This window comes from Saccoglossus kowalevskii, chromosome 14 (assembly GCF_978046115.1).
Source record: "Saccoglossus kowalevskii chromosome 14, keSacKowa6.1, whole genome shotgun sequence".
In the NCBI taxonomy this organism is placed as follows: Eukaryota; Metazoa; Hemichordata; class Enteropneusta; family Harrimaniidae; genus Saccoglossus; species Saccoglossus kowalevskii.
Genome location: NC_140654.1, coordinates 16,307,961 through 16,323,707, shown reverse-complemented (window position 1 = coordinate 16,323,707; position 15,747 = coordinate 16,307,961). Strand labels below are relative to the sequence as shown.

The 15,747-nt window shown below is 35.0% G+C and overlaps 1 protein-coding gene across 1 annotated transcript in view; it reads right to left on the bottom strand.

The window, feature by feature from the left end:
* Positions 1–13,503, bottom strand: part of LOC102803717 (glycine receptor subunit alpha-2-like) — a 122,182-nt gene extending 108,679 nt beyond the window's left edge. Inside the window, exon 1 of the mRNA XM_085507965.1 lies at positions 13,422–13,503. The gene's annotated coding sequence lies outside the window, so the exon portion shown is untranslated. The remainder of the gene's footprint in view (positions 1–13,421) is intronic.
* Between the last annotated feature and the right edge of the window lie 2,244 nt (positions 13,504–15,747).

Below are 15,747 nucleotides of genomic sequence, written 5' to 3'. Positions count from 1 at the left end.
AACAGTAGACTAGGTGACATATTTTGAAAAGCTTTTCCGTGATCTGATTTGTTTAATTTTGAATAGCCATTCAGCTGCGAGTGATTGACACAGTGAGCAGCCAACCACGGACAGCGTTGCAGCTGGTGATTTTTTTCTTTAACGAGCGACAAGCTACAGTGTTACTATTCATATCCCCCTGCGACAAACATACAAGTAGAATGAATATTTTATTTTGTTGTTGTATGGGTGGAATTATTTTATTAACAGTGAAGTCGTCAATTATATGTGCGTTGGTTTCTGAGTAGTCAGTATCAACAAATGGTGGCATTGGAGAATGATGTGTTAATAGGTTTGACCTTGCATAGTACTTAATTTAAATTAAAGCAGCCTGCCAATAGTTTCGGGGTACTCCCTCACAGCACCCGTGGTATCATCCACGTGCTTTAGTGTTGTTGCAAGGTTACCCAAGTTAGTGAATTTATTATTCCGCTTTACAAAACACAGTACATAAAATCTGTCTAATCATTATACGATGATTAAATATGACTTCACATATCAATATTAATAACTACTACAGTGTGTTCGTTGTACATATAACACAGCATGAACAAATATACATTTGATCTAGCGGGCGATAAAGTCAAAGCTAACGACGCTCAGTGTCAGACGCGGGCGTGTACGTGCGCGAGCGAGCGTGACCCTGATAATATTATCAAAACAATTTACACATGAATCAACACTGATGACCCCTCACCCACAGTGACCAAAGATTACAAATTACATTTCTTGTAAAACTAACTAGTGGCTTTATAGTGGGTACCACATATAGCGTAACACAATGAAACTGACTCTTTTCGAAACACATAAAATCATTGTACGTAAACATAATCAATTAGATCACATAGTATTTTAGTGTAGTTTTATGCAACGCTATAACAAAACATATGGTTATTAATAATACACGTATTGGCATGCAATTATGCAATAATTATACCCGGGAGCATGTCTTAGGATGAGATTGGGAGCAATACAGTTTTACTATTGCATTGACGATACAGATCGTGACTATATGGAACAGACGTCTCTAAGCCTCACCGAATATAAAACAGTGTATACATACAGAATAGACTACATAGGTCTTCTCGATATAATGGAAATTGTATGAGGCATTTGTATTAATGGAATTGTACTACACAATCAATAAAATTGGTTGAATTTCGTTAGCGAATGAATTGACATTACCCCATAAGTTGCTTATCTTGTAAAGTTGGTAATTTTAGGTGAAGTGTTCAATCATTCTCTTTTCCAGAGATCACTGCGGCCAGAACAGTGAAAGTATTACAGACACCACACACCGCCATTTTGTGGTGAAACGCCACGGGACTTTTACTAGGCGTATTTTTTGGTGTTATTGTTATTAGAGGGCTCTTGTGTTGATTTACGCATATTAGTAAACAGGTTTTAAAATATCTTTTATCAATAGCTGATCAGTTTTGTTTTGTAAAAGGCAGTCACGTGAAAGCTGTAAAATAGTTATAATTATACAATAAAAAATGATTTCATTGCGGAACAATGTACCGTTAATAAGGTTTACTTGGTCCATAAAACTGATTGTCCTCCCGATTGCCAGGCGGAGAAATATAAACGAAAGCACTCCGTAGTATTGACGACTAAATCGTCTTACTGCCACACTGTTTGTGCTTCGGAAAGTAAAAAATGAGCTTTTCACTTTGAACGGAGCCAGAATCTAAGCGTACGCTTTCGTTAGGTTCGAAAACGAGCATAAGATCGCGTGATATATTCGTAGAAATAGAACTCTGCCTGGGAGATTGGTGTTCAACCTGTTGATTTCATGATATTATACGCAATTTCATGTTCTCAGTTTTCGTCTTTCGTAGCTATATCTCACTCAACTAAGGAACAACCTCAAAAGTTCAATGTAGGATAAAAAACTTAATTCCTTTAGTCCCCCCCACTGAAAATTAATTGATAAATATTGATAATGGCGTCAGACTACATTCACCATTAAATACATGCCCTGAAATTGATCTCATTTGACGTACAGTGTCAGACGCGGGCGTGTACGTGCGCGAGCGAGCATGACCCTGATATTCACGTCTGCCCTAGGCGAGGCGTCTTTTGACGATATCTCGATACATCGCAAACAATAATAATAATTGCATGATCCCGTAATGACATCACCGCCAGCTGAGACTATGTGTTCGCATTGTAGTTCCGGCTCATAAGTCACGTACACATTTACTCAGACCAAACCATTTTCTCGTCTTAGATGTTTTCTTTTTATTTTCTGTTATTTGTGTCCATGATTAAATAGAAAAAAAAAAGAACTAAAAATACTCCAAGATTTTTTTGACTTCATTAAAAAATAAAATCGTTTTTATAGGATAGAAACTTTTTGAAGTCACCCCCACCCCAAACTAAAGCAAATAGTTTTTTTTATCCGACATCGATCTTTTGACGTCGTTCCTAATTACCTTGTTATACGATTTACAATTTCTTAAAACATTGGGGTTTTCGAAATTGTTTCAAGTGGAACCAATGTTACTACTAATACGCTGGAAACAAGACTTGTGTAAATTCCGGAAGAATATTTTCACAATATTAACAATTATTCTTTATACTTGTTGTTAATGGGATATCAGTGTTGTCATGGCAACACCAAGTCATCAGAATGTGTAATGTAACGGTATGACAGAATGGTGCATTAAGTTTTCAATTTCATAGTCTGGTAATTTCTTAAGAAAAAAAAATACGAATATCGGTTTTGTCGATAGCATTGTTTACACTGCATTTGACATAAAAATAGAATGTTGCGTTAGTTACAGGAGAAGAAAGATGAGATGTTCGGCTGGTAAATGATCTCGAAAAATATGCTGGTAATGTTTTTTTTTTTGACAACATGATCTTTCAGAACTTCAACCACACACAATGTATTTTGAATTGCGGCATGTGTGTAACGCGACAATCTGACTAGCATAACCTAAATCGTTTTTGATTTATATGTTTTATGTTTATATGTAACTTATTTTGTTTACCGTGACAATTAAATCATACACTTTTTCATTTCAAAGATACCGTGTAATAAATAAGGCTATGTTACTGTCTAACTAGAGAAGTATCAACCACAGTTAACAGATAGTTGTGTCCATTATATTCTTTTACATCAACGTTCCAACACCATTATGTAAGGAAACTGGAACATGCGCTTTGTTAATATCATAAATAAGCATATGTAAATTTCATCTTGCTTTACCAATGCAATTGTTTGTACATAACCCGCCTCACTTAGTATCAACACTAATCTCATACGTGTATCATAAGGGTATATTAGTAAGGCAGTTGTTTTAAATTAAATGACATCAGAGATAAAAACATTGCATAATACAACACGTGATTGTTATTCCGTACACATACACTAGTCTCTCTACATAATTTGAAATACACTGAAGTTACTTTGGTTATCGAGAGACAGATATTTATTTTAATATTCATTAAGTAATTGTGAATATAGTGAATAGCGAATATTAATATCACTAAATTCTAATAGATTAAACTATGCAAATATCTTATATATTCTAATCGTGACAAAAACACGATTTGATAGTTGATTACCGTTGGGGGGGGGATTCGCCTTGACATGATAACGCAGTATCGTCAAATAAATCATTAATTGAATTAATTTGTAAACTGATACTAGTTAGCTTAAGTACTGTAATCACTCAATAAGTCGCCCTTGTACGTTAAGTGAAAATTAATCACACCATCCATTATCTACGGACATGGATGCATAAATGCTGGTTTGATACAGTGAAATAAGAAAATCGACAGTCATGTATTAACTAATGAGAGCGACAATTGACCACAATCCATCACTAATGGGTCAATTACTCTCCCCTGGACGATTACCATGTATTGATACTTAATTGAGGGAAACGCAACACTGTCTACATTACATTAATCCACTCCAGATGTGAATGATCGCCGCAATCTTGTTGCTGGCGAATGAGCCACACGAATTTTTATTTCTAAATAGTGTCTTAGTCTCTCCATTAACGTGATTTTGACACCCATTTGCGTCTAATATATTCTAGAACAATTGTGATTATTTGATGCAGAACTGGCTGTATCATAACTGCTCGGTTAGAATCTTTTTTATAAGCACACAACTACGAATGTTCTCTAATCTAATAATAAGACATTATCATTGTCTGTAATGAAACTAATATTATAGATTAGTCTCAACTTTCGTCTCAATTTTGAGACACCATGAAATGCACTGGTGGTTGTTCTGGGTTAGATTATAAAATCCAACTATTTTAATATAGCGTCTATTTGTTATTTTTGTAATATTCACTCGTGACGTCACAAGCATATGGAAATTTCGGCTTACAATTTATAAATTTAAAGAGTGCGGAGAATGTTCATTTTAAACATTTCTTTTCAGTCAGCTTAAGTGCTAAATCAATTGGATAAACATCCAATGTCAATATAATAATCGAGGTGTTAACAATTCCTTGTAGGTACGTCTTTAACGCATGCTTTTTTATTAGTTCATGGCCTAGCAGCACTCAAAACCTAATGTTACAAGTACATGTAAAAATGTAAACAAATCCGCCAAAATTTCACGTTTTCTTTGTAAATGTGTGCTTCCCCTCTGGACTTCTTTTTCACAATGCAGTTTTGAATAAAGACACCGTTCGTATATTTCAAATGAGCTAACAAAAAATATCTTCTGCTTAGCGACAATCGATCGAATTAGACTTTGTTTGCAAGTTGTAACCGCTATGTCCTGTTGAAGCTGTGGGATTTCACTTTGGAAGTTTTTGCAGAAGATAATGTACAATATATTTAAAATCGGGAACAATAAAAAACAATCAGTGAAATGTGGAATTTCTCAATTTTTCTTTTTGTTTAGTTTCATGCTCTATTCAATATAGTGGCACCCATATAGTAAATATAGATAGTGTACGCCAGCTGATTGTGATCGAGACGAATGGTTCGGGATAGTCACAGTGTGGCTTGTGGATAAAAAAGGTAAATAGATGCCAATGATGTTGCGATTATTTTGAGTTTTGTCAAACGGATCTTTACTATTGAGATTAAATGGGTAGATTGCTAAAGGGTGTGTCTCTTCTCTTAGGTATTAGGCCGGGCGTTGTGTATTGTCACTGCATGTAGAAGAAGGTGTTGGGAACTGAATTTTAAAAAGCGTCTGTGCCTGCAAATCGCTTGTATTTGTCATACCTCGCTGCTGTTTTCTTTTTTTTTATCTTTTTTGCTTTTTATCGACTTTAGTAAAACCTCAAAAATATATTTTGAAGTAATATCTATCAGTCACGGTTCAGACGTCGGAGCGAATCAATAAAGTTCAATATGATTTATACAAATATAAATTCAGAATTATTGTTAGTTTCCTGACGGATTTTATATTCGTTTATTTGTAGGTAATATATGCATTTTTTTCATAGGTATCTTTTTAAACTTTTTGATTAATCCGCCGAACTAGAACATCTTTTTAATCCTATCATCACCTGGCAACACAGTAAATTATGTCCGTTCGTTCCTGACATTCAATGATCTGTAAAGTTGTTTTTAAAAAAACAAATCCAGTGTCCATCACAACTCGCACACAACTCCCTTGGAAGAGTTGTACGCAGATATGACAGTAATGCGATTTCTGATGCATAATGCATCGGAAAATAGTCACATGATGCTTTCTTCTCAAACCAACATTTATGTTCAATTGCTGGAAACACTCACTTGATTTTCGACAGATAGAAGATTCGAAAAATAAGATAATATAGTGAATAGGCTCCTCGTAATCGAAATATGTTGTCACAGGAGATCCTCATAAAATGGTGGTCATAATATTTTATCTTAGATTAGTATTTTAATCCCAGAAGACCAGGTGAGCCTTACTCGGGCTTTATTATACGCACAAGTTAAATCGCCGAAGCAAATAAAATTAGGCATTAGTGAATCAAGTTATGTTCTCTGTAAGGGCATTTCAGTTCATAGTTAAATATTAAAACTATATTATTATATTGAGAGTGGATCACTTCACTGTCACTATATATCATATAGTAAGCTTGTTTACTTGCTAGACTAAAACCCAGACTAACTTCGTGTATAATACGCAAGAGCTTTAGTTACCCAAGTCCATAAACACACCCTATTTTCAGAAAATATAGATACAGTTTCAGCCAATAGGAAATTGTGTATCTTCGTTGTAATCTCTTACATGTTACTAAACCAGTGGCGCGAATGCTAATGGCAATAAAGTGATCAAACCGGGAATGCACGATACATATCTTTTTGGGGAACAAAAGCTCAGAAATGATATCCAAGATTGAACGATAAGAATAGTTAAGATTTAATACTGACATACGTCGGAAATGAGGCGAACATAACACACGTGGATATGCTTCACTGGTAAATTGAATGCCAGTGATTGCGGTCCATTGTATTGGCCTCGGTATTTTACTTCACATACTAATATTCCTTAAACACAGCATACAAATAGATCAAACTAATTTGTGCGTAATAATTTAGTATTCCACCGGCGATTACTAATATTTCTATTTCTTAATGTTAGTTTATTATTAATTAGATCGGCACGGCCATGTGTTGAGTAGGTAATCTTGCGCACGTGGGAGTTTACATTGTGTAGAATATATAGTGCACAACTAGTAAATTCTCGTCACGACAATCGATTTTTATTTTTAAGCGTAAACTCACCAATAATACATCAACTACTTGTGAAATTTGAATGTGTGACGATTATTATTAAAAAAATATTCTGTGTAAAGTAAACTTCAACAAACGATGCAACGCACAACTGAAAGGTTTACCTCGAGAAAACGTCATAGCAGACCAATCGAAGATTGTTTTCTCTGATATGAATTATGAATAATATGGGCGAATGATTGAATGTAAAAAAAACAGTATGATGATTCTACATTGAATATCGAGATCTGATAATAATGATACATTTGAAGTTAAACGATGACTTGAGAATCGTTTTTTGCTATTTTGCTATTTTGAAAATGCGTCAATGACAAGTGTTACATAATAAGTCTTAAGAAGTCTGCACAAGACCAACATTTGATAGGTTCTGTACAACAGTAATGTATGTGCTATTATGAAAATATCATTAACACGCAATACACCCAATAGGCGTAATGAAGGTGACACAGATAATATTGTAGTAATGACGTTAGCACGTGGAATTATCGATAGCGTATTCCTTTCCTACTGCAGACGTAAACAACCTCGATATATCATCCTAAAACCGAATGAAGCAATTAACATTGGGTTCCCTCATGTCTCTTCTAGTATCTACCACAGTAATGCGTAATGGGATTCCAAAAGACAGAGACTACTATCTAAGTAATCTTAAATGAGAAATATGTTACGTCGTAAACTGTGTATATCAGCCGCAATGATTCAGTCGATTGGAATGATATTTGAAACGTTACTTCTAAAAAAAGAGACGCATATATTGATAACGAAAACGAAAGCAAACAGCGGTAGTAGCACGACACTAAGCAATGGTGTTCTTATTATTGGTTGCGACGTGTCGTGTTCTCTGTTGCCCGCAGACGAAGTATGCAAAGCATAAACTCATTAAATGTATACACGACTTTCAAACGCGCAAAGAAAACAGTGACGCTTTAGGGTGAATACTGACTACCCAGAACAACAATTAAACTAATTTGAAAAACTATACACATACATTTCATACCCACTTACACAGACCTGTAATTACCCACGCAGCAACTGGACGATTTTCTTTGTTATCGCGTTGTCTTACGTGAATCGGAAACCTAATATCGTTTATTCTGCCTATATATAAACTACTACGTTATAATTAACCCAATTACGCAATACCGACAAACACTATTTGATAAAAAATCTTACTTCATTATAACATTGGTAAGTGGACTGACATTTCAAGAAGAACGCATAATTGCCTCACGTGCGATTACAATTCATCAAGCACCTTGAGTGAACAAGCTTCGCTGAATATTCTTTAAATTACAATATGGTCTAGCCTTTAATATATATTTGTTTAAAATGTCAAAATGGAAATTTCCAGAAAAAAGGTGGCGATGCGTTCCTCGTCTGGAGCTCTTAAATGTGAGATATATGTAGGAAGGTGTCAGCTTCTCACTTTCCGCTTCACCGACAATACATGCATTAAGTTAAAATGTGGGGGTATTGCATGACATATCATTGGGCGTTGTTCACCCTTTGATCAATTTTCTTGTTGCGAGATACACATGTATGGTGTTATTCCAGCATAATTTACATGAGAGTAGGTAGGGATATATGTTTGCTCGTGATTTTTGCATACACGTGGGCACATTATCCAGTGACACGTTTGGGAGTTGTTTGCAGACATGTACCATGTTGGCGAACTGTAGATCACAGAAAAGATTGTGTAAATAAATTGAAATACGCCAACGACTGACAAATTTTCATATTGTTTAAACTACGATCAAAACATGTTATACGTAACACGCTTCTGTCTTTTCCAAATCTGTTATCTCGTCTCATATTTAGCCTACAAATAACATTTATGTTAAAATAACTTTAAATAGCTAAACTTTGACTCGCGAGTTGTTGTTAAGGCTTGTTAAGGACGGTTATTGGGTGATGCTGTTGTCTTATTCAGTCGTCAATAATTATTTTAGTTTGTGTGATCCGTAAATTCGAATCGAGCCTAATGAAAATTGCCAAAAGATATGACCGGAAATATAGCGACAATCTAGATGCATCCGGCACTCGTGGATTCTACACAGTCTGCTGGATGTAAAATTTATGTGACACTGACAGACGGATGAGTTAAAAAGCTTCAAATTCACACTTTATGCTTTCAAAGCACGTGTCAAATTAGAAGGGGACACTAAACTGAATGAATATTAAAATGACGATACTGGTAAGTTTTATTTATAGCAGAATCTATTCTGAAAAAAAGGAGCATGTTTTTTTACCCGCAGTATGAGAACAACGCAGAATTGCTTTCTGATGTATTACACTTTCCCAAACAAATTTGCATCCATAGATGGTTATTGGCAGTAGATTGCCCGATAACATCCAAGGCATCATTATTTTATCTTAGTTGGACCTAATAATCCAGATAAGCTCCCCCCTCGTTTCCTAGCTGTATCCTATACAAGATTTTAAGATAACTCGTAATTATTGTTACATTATTTGCCATGTTCAATACTATTATTTTGCAGAACAAATATTTTTTTTTTTTTAGACTGAAGACATTTACGATATTAAGTATTCCTACATAGTTCCTGAAAAGACTTTAGTTTGATATTTTGCAACAAATTCAACATAACTAATATGTTGACTCTGTTCTACACAATTCAGATCACAAGTGCTGAACGTTACTGTGTCATACTTTAAAACGCCTGGAGATACTTTTAACAATCAACATCTTTTAATAAAAATGTTGCAACCTACATTGTCGAGTTTCGAAGTCTGAATCTTTTTTCTATGTCAAAACTCTTTATGGTCCTAAATGTATTTGGAATTTTATTCAACTTCCTTGTCACTAATTTCTTCAGTGTTTTTATATTATCAACTTTTGTTTATGACACTACACTGGAATTGCTAAAAATGAACTCAGGAGAAACCTCTGAAACATAATGTCGGTCAATATTTTGAGTGAGTCATTATGCAGATCCAGCGTTTTTGCGACCACCTGTGACAATTTCAGTAAAAACAATGTTGAAGAACAATGACTGCAATTGCCGAATAGCCCACGGCCATGCCGTCATTGTGTGATTAATATGAATATAGCGTAAACCATTTGGAAATAGGGGAATGCCGCTCCCTCTCCCAGTGCGAAAATTACACAGGATTGTTTCCAGGTCTTTCAAATGTCTTAAACTTATATATTCATAGATCGTTCCAGAAAGTAGATTTTAAAAACGATAAAACCCACGGCCTCAACATTTTATCTGTGCTCGGACTTAATATTCCAGATGAGTCCTAACTCGTCCTTGGGATTTATCCTACACACGCTCGTAAGATAAGGTGTAATTATCTAAACAACTGTTTTGCAATGTGCATTATTACCATCGTGTAGAAGAACAAACATGTTGTTCGTTTGGACCGAACCGTCTAATGATCTCTCTGTGTAATCCCATATAATTCATAAGAAGATTTTATGTATTATCTCGCAACGAATTTCATGAAACTAATATACTGAATGGTTCTACACACATTGACAAAGACTGTATGATGCAACAATGTGTACACATATAGAGATATAAACTGTAATGAGATGAGAATGTAGTTCATCCATATAGTAAATAAATGTACTTTGTTCCTGTCCTCAAATTGTTCATCACCATGTAACCTTATAACGTGCGACTTTTTGTTGTTGTTTGTTTTCTTCCCAGACAGGACGAAAGTGTATTCAACAGGAAAATGGTGACGAAAACGCATGTGAAAACTTTGAGATTGTCATTTGGTTATATGTACGTCATCAATATGTGCTGGCCGTGATACCGTTTCAGTGACACAGACTTTTGAAGTTGAAATATATTAAATGACGGATGTCACTGGATTGATTTATTGCACGAGACACGGTGATCTTATTATTGAAACGTTCGAATAATGCTATAATAATTAAATGTATGTATATATATATGGAGGTATAACACCCTATACCAAATAGGGTTCGACCAGTAATTTGAAATCTCGCCATGTCGACGCATGCTTATACTAAAATGCATTACTAATATTCACGATTATATATCCTAGGTAAGATGCATGTGAACATCTCAAACATGTGTAAAATTGTTTTTTAAATTGTCAGTTTATTTTGATTTAATGATTCTGGTCTCGGACATATAAGTGTTTGTATATATTAAATATGAGATTCCACTATCAATACCATACAACAGCATCTTACTGCAAAACATCAAAATAGCCAATTGTCATTGTCTGTATTATAACAGCAGCCAATACAAACCTGGCACTACCCTGCTCAGTTAAATTATGACTAGTTAATAAACATTCGAACAAAAACTAGTTGTGCTATAATAATATAATCGCGATCTTAGGTTAAAGGCAAGACCATTTTACGAATGAAAATAATACTAAACGATTGTTATATGTCGACCTTCCCAACGTCGTGTAAGTAAGATCATGCGATATTTATTTTGAAAAAAGAGGTTTAAAATAGTTGGTACCCTGTGGAAACTAAAAGAACAAATTCATTAATAATATGAAACTAGGCGCGACAATTTACTTTTTGATACATGTAAAATCTTGTTGGACACATAGTCATATTATTTATATATTTTCAAACATATACATTATAACCTATTAGGAGTACACCTGCAGCCATGTTGGATTATCACATGACATGAAATGTTTTCACAGCGTGAACATTTTTCCGAATAATACTCGTTTCGGGCTACGCATGCGCAGTGTCACTGTTCTCTCGAAAGAGTTAGTAGATTAATGTAAATGCTTTTGGCTGTGCAAAATGTGTCGAACTACATGCCATAAATGTGATAATAGTCTTTATGTAAGTTGTTTCCGCGCAAATCAAGAAAATGTAACTCAAATACAAAAAATGTAATTGCTTGATGATCAAAATTTGCTTGCATTTTATTTTTGTGTGTAGGTACATTTACGAAAGAGGTCGAGTTTCTTTTCCACCTCAACACTGTGACGCGATCAGTGTACGAATGTACTCGGAAATTTATACTAAAATGTCCCCTGACAATTATATAAACATCTCATTGCAAGATGCTGCGTGACGAATTCTATTACATTGACACGAACAGGCCTGGTTGACCATCAGGACAAAGATAGGGGGACAAAATTGATAAACTGAGAACCACTAGGTGACTTGTAATCGATACTTATAACAGAAACAGTATCATATTATTCTGATGGGTATACTTTACTGTTCTTCTGGTTCCACTTAATTGAATTTATATAGTTACACCGTTTGACTATATATTGAAGCGAGGGAGTCATCAACTGCGCATGCGTCAGATGGCCATTGCGTGTCATTGTTTACAAACAAGCATCTACCAATGCGTCTTGCGTTTTTTAGCGTGTGTTGTTATCGTCGCTTGGGACTCAATTCTCGCGCTTTCGCAGGTGACGACTCTCTCGCTTTAATAACAAGATATGCCTGTCATTGTGATTCATTCAACATTGAATTTCATCAGGTGCATCTATAATACGTGAATATTATTTTTTTGCTTGATCTGTCAGTGTATCCTACAAATAGAATGTTCCAGCTAGACTATCATGCGATGTACATTTGTGATGAGGAGTGACGTGAGCGCGTGCGGGAAGTCGCTCCCTAGGTCCCTACAGATTAAAATATACGTTCCCACCCTTGTTGTCAACACCTGAACCTCGGGGCGTTATCGCCACAGTGCCACTAACCATGAATGTAAATTGTATAGCTTTTACACTCGGTACAAACGCGTCCTGAATAATGTGCTCAGGGTAAATATGTGTTTGTGTAACTCGCGTGAGCACTTTCAGTGTATGTTTAGATTTAATGACATACAAAAGCTGATCTCTGAAACCAGTCAGTTATCTTTCTGTATTCGTTCTCCATAAATTTGTTTATTTATAATGTATTTAAAAAAAAATGCAAAATACTTATTTATACTTGAATTGTTCCGTCATTAACAATTAATTTTAATTAATTTCCGCCATCTCGCCTGAAAAATACCTCCAGACAGTAATTAACAGGTTTTATTTGTGTGAAATAGTGCAATATAATATATGAACAGATTCATGTACTATTATATTAAGCGTGTGGGATATCGCAAGCTGCGATACGTCAATATCATGGCGATGTGAGAAGTGGAATGAAATTAAACTATAATTGATGGACTTAATTCCAGAAAAAAACAAACATGTCGCTGTTTTTGTCAAAACGACAGTAATAGCTGCAATATTTAAGTATGGATGAATAGCGAACACAAATAAAAAAAATATGTCTTTGAATATAAAAGTATAAATAAAAAAGCGCCCATGGGATTTGGCTTATCGCAATATTGTTTATCATTTGACAGCTGCCGAACAACATTTCCAAAATGGTGGGATGGCTTGTTTATATTGAGTTATAACTTCACATAGTATACATACATATATATATATATATATATTTAGTTCAAGGCGGGCTCAACTAACGTAGAGCTAAACAAATTATTCGCATCGGTGTCAACTATTCAGCTATGCTAATATTTCGAGTATATGCTCACAATGACGTTTCGGATGCACAAGTTTGGTTGTGAAACAATTATATATTTGAATCTATTCGCATCTTTAGTTAATCGTATCACCCACAGACAAAAACTAAACTCGGAGGACAGCGATCAATACTGCTTTTAGAGACAATTTGATGTGAGACTTACCAATACCAGCCAGCCAGCAACATGTGAAGGCAAATAGAGCTTCATATATCGCGTGTATATGATTCTTATACGAGGTAGTATGGTCGTGCAAATATGCAGCTGTTCCACCTGTGTGTCTAATCAAGGTCACAGTGATACTCCTTTATTACGATGCATGCCCAGACCAATTCATTACGTGTTTGTGTAATGATGTAGTTTTATGCGTTACTGCAATTGATGTTGCAATATTATAATCATCGCTAAATTTAAAAAAATAAAAAAAATAAATAAAATAAATTAAAATAAATTAAAATAAAATAAAATAAAATAAAATAAAATAAAATAAAATTAAATTAAATTAAATTAAATTAAATTAAATTAAATTAAATTAAATTAAATTAAATTAGACTGGGTAAAGTGGGCTGATCCCAAATACTCATTCTAATCACTATGATAACAAGTATTTTGCAATAGCCATTTTCTCTAGCGTACCGTTGACTGGTACTGTGCCGTCATTGCGCCATACCCACTCTCATGTAAGTATGTATGACATGCTTTATGGATAATCTGATGATTTCAAATCACATGTCCTTGATACATTCAGGGATGACCTATTGTTTTCGACATATAATAAAGATTATTTTGGAAATATAATGATAATATTTATAATGGCAGTGCTTAATATATTTGCATAATTTTACTCAATTAATTATTTATTACATATTTGTATTTAATTATTTTGTATTGTTAGGATTCTCTGGCGAAAACAGTACAGCGTATCGACGCGCAGTGGAGGTCGATGCGACGGCGTACCGTCTGAGTGCATACTGTGCGGTATCCTCGTAATAACCTTATTATTATACATCTTTATTGTGTAGAGCCCGGGCAAACCCTGGCGGCAGCCATGTTTGTATTTATTATTGGAGGATGCTTACGCGCGTAATCGTTCCATATTTGCAATTCACATTTCCTAATATGGTAGGATGAAAATACCCCGTAAAATACCGTAAAATTACGGCACGCTGTAACGTATGGCGTTACGGTGATAGATGTATAATAATAGCTTTTATTGTTACTTATGGAAAGTGATCACCCAGTATGTGTATGGTGAGTCAACAATTACAATACTTAAAAGACAACATCGCAATATTTGAATACTATTAGCTACGCCATCGCGGCTAGAGCGCCACCATCGTTACACTGCCTCGGGTTCGAACTGGTACCCATGCGACGTATAATCGCGTAAAAATACGATTTTTGTTCACACGTAGATTGGTGCAAAAAAAGAATACATTTGTACTTACGACCTGTAGTTAAACTCATAGTGACATGTGAAGTAATCATTACTATATTCTTTCAATTTGATTGAAAGGTTGTTCACTGTACGTGTGCGCCAGGCATACGTCTCCACTTAATGTAATTTTACGTACATATGCATACATATGTGCACGGCGCAAAACTATTCAATACAGGGTTTTCAAATAACAGAGTGTACGTTGTTAAGGTAGTTCACACTTTTATATAGGCACAACAAAGAAGATGAATCCACGTCATCCCCTCTCAGTTGGAGTACACATTAATGTCCAGCAATCTCTCGGTCAAGGTTGTGATGTGGACATTGCTACTAGAAGCGCTGGTATGGCGTGTTTTTCTGTGTCGTAGAAAAATACAGTTACCTGAACGGGATATACATGCAAAGAAATACACAGTTACGCTATATCTGCTTCAAACTCAACAACGAATAAACATATTATGGAAATGCGTCTTCATGCATTATTTATCAAACAGTTCAAAGTGTCACCTTCGTATTGTCAAGGATTTGTGTTCCTAGACGTAAGTTAACGCAAATAAAAATAGAAAAATACTGTGAATTGTTCGGACATCTCTGGCAAGTTGACAATTGAGCAAACTGTAGCAATTGACTTTTTTTCTATCTGGTCTCCATCTTATTTCGTCGCATATATTGGCGAACGTACGTGTCCAGTGATGATTTATTTATTAGCATATTCACTGAATAAAAGGAAAAACATCTGCAAAATACTTCTATCATCTATGCTTAGTGTTGAGCGTACTTTAATAAAATGACACACAGCGTCAACCAACACGTCAATGGATGCTGTTAGGTGGTGGGAGTCGAATACATTTCAATACTCGTAACTTGCGGCTATACAAAAAAACCTCACGAATTGAGGCATCGTGCGCACAAAGAAACAAGTAATCTTTCAAAGAAGTCTATACCCAGACGTCTGAGAAACAGCCGCCCCATGAGTAATTGATGTTCTCTGTATGTAATCTGAGAGTACAACTTAAAAAGAGTGACGCAGTTACGCGTGCGGTGAATCGGTGA